The following is a 2,396-nucleotide window of genomic DNA, read 5'->3' on the forward strand; positions in this document are numbered from 1 at the left end:
GACCTAGCTACTTTAACCTAATCTGACCTGAATATCAGCAAAGCAAATGAGAAGAAGTTTATTGCAACGAAATCATGTGAAATAGCTATGAAAACTAAGCAATCATGAACCTGAACATGTAACCTCAACTGGTATCAACTTCTGCAGATGAGAATCTACAATAACAATTGCATGATGAAGCAAAGACAATGTTTTTAGTAGCGGCAAGGACACCTTGGTCTCAGCTCATAGTCCCACAGGGGGAGAGGTGAGATCAGGGGTGCTTGATGGCCTTTTTCTGAAGATATTCTCTATTATTAACCTATCAAAGCAATCTAAACCTGAAAATCCTTTTTAATCATAAACAATGACCTATATAATCAAGCAAAACTGTAATCTACTTAACATAAATTATTTGATAAAGACATTCAAAACATATAACAGTACAAAAAGGAAGCCTTGGCACTTGGGTTGGGTCCAACCCCAAAAGTTGTAGGCTCCTAAGAAAAAGCTCAGGACTGATGCCAAATGAAACTGCTTTCCATTATTCAAAAATAACCATGTAACAAGAAATTTGTACAGCAGAACTGCAAAGATGAGCTAAGGAACTAGCAGCACTATAGTGCAAATACAACTATTCAAAAAACTAAACTACGAAGGCTGGAAGCCTTCCTATTTATGCACTATGAGGGTCTCCAACAGCCCTCCTTAACTCGAGGGGCTCGACTGCTCAAACTGCCACTAATCAGTCACTTTACACAAAATTGTTCGGCTGCCCTTGGGAATCCTTTTTGGTGGCCTGTTGAACTCCGATCTGAGGGTGGAGATTTCGAGGAAGGGGCCATTTAGTGCAGGAGACACCCTTCCTATGAATCCTCACCCTTGTTCCTTCATGCTTGGTTGTCATATGGCTCATAAATGCTTTGCTTTGGTCCAAAATTTGTCCAAAAATCTGCAATAACCACGTGTTAGCCTTCTTGGTCAAGTGACTATCCTCATTCGTTCAACTAACATAAATATACTCAAAAAGATGCATAAACTATGAAAAATGGTGGATTTGATGAAGAACAGTAGGCAAAATGAACCCAATAAGTTACCCATTTTTGGGGCTCATCACTTGCCTTGATTTGAGTCTTAGGGTTAGAAGGAAACCCTAAGATACCTTTGCCTTCCTTCTAGCTCTTGCTTCTTCCAAAATCGAACTTCTAGACTTCCCTAGTGTAGAAACCCTAACTTTGCATTCCAAAAAGAAAGAGAGAGAGACCCAAAACACTTCGACTTCTTCTTTGCACTTCTTTCTTTGTCCTTCTACTTCTTCCTCCTTCATATGAGATATGAGTGAGTGAATTATCCAAATGGAGGAAGACTTCGTCTTATATATAGGCTTCCTTCAAGGGTGAACATGTATCTTCATTTAGGTCGACTTGACAACTTATGTAGGCAGACTTGACCTTAGAGGTATTTCAACATTTTCAAGAAAAAATAAATTTTCTTTTACAATTTACAATGTTCTCATAGGGTCTTCCATATATGACAATGACTCCTATACCTCGGACAAACCCTAGAAGCACTCAATGGGTTCTTGACCTATAAAATGAAATAACTTGAGCATGAAACCCATGCTTCAATAATAATAATAATAATTTCTTTTTCATTTTATATATACAAGAATACATTTCATACTAATGAAGACCAAACCTAGTTACACATTTTTCAACACTCCCTCTTAACTAGGGAGGTATTCATTGAAGGTACATGGTTATTCTCAATTTGAAGATATATCATAAGAAGAGTCGGATTGGTAACCCATCTATCGAGCATCATAATGACCAACATTGTTATATAACAAGTCCTTGACTAACAACTCTATCTCTTCACAATATCAGAGCACAAAGTTGGCGAGACCAATGATGTGTAGACACCAACATCATTGTCTCTCCAAGGTACATACCCCACCTAGGTGTTCCCAGAGTATGACCTCTCCTTGGACTATTCTTATCTTGGGTAGCTAATCCTCAAAGAATATCAGTCCATGACCACTCTTGTCTTGAATGCACTACAACATTCTCAAAGAGTATTGAATGCCATATGGTTATCCAACCCTCCATTCTTTCTTCCCAAATGAAAATAAGAATGCTTGAGTCTATCCCTCCCTCTCAATCTGAGAGGAAAAATCCACCAAACCTAGATTGTCCCTCAAGTATACAAGCTTCTTGTTTTGAAGTGATTTTTTTAATATGTCAGCTACTTTCTCATCAATGGAGATATATTGTAGTTGCACCACACCATTTTTCACTAGCTCTCATATATAGTGATACTTGTTTTTTATATGATTTTTCTTCCCATGAAACACTTGGTCCTCAAACAAACGAATACAACTTGTGTTATCACAACGTATCACTATAGGGTTCATCGAT

The sequence above is a fragment of the Pinus tabuliformis genome, chromosome 5_2 (genome assembly GCF_031772625.1).
Source record: "Pinus tabuliformis cultivar Carrire ecotype Pingquan chromosome 5_2, CPIR1, whole genome shotgun sequence".
Lineage (NCBI taxonomy): Eukaryota > Viridiplantae > Streptophyta > Pinopsida > Pinales > Pinaceae > Pinus > Pinus tabuliformis.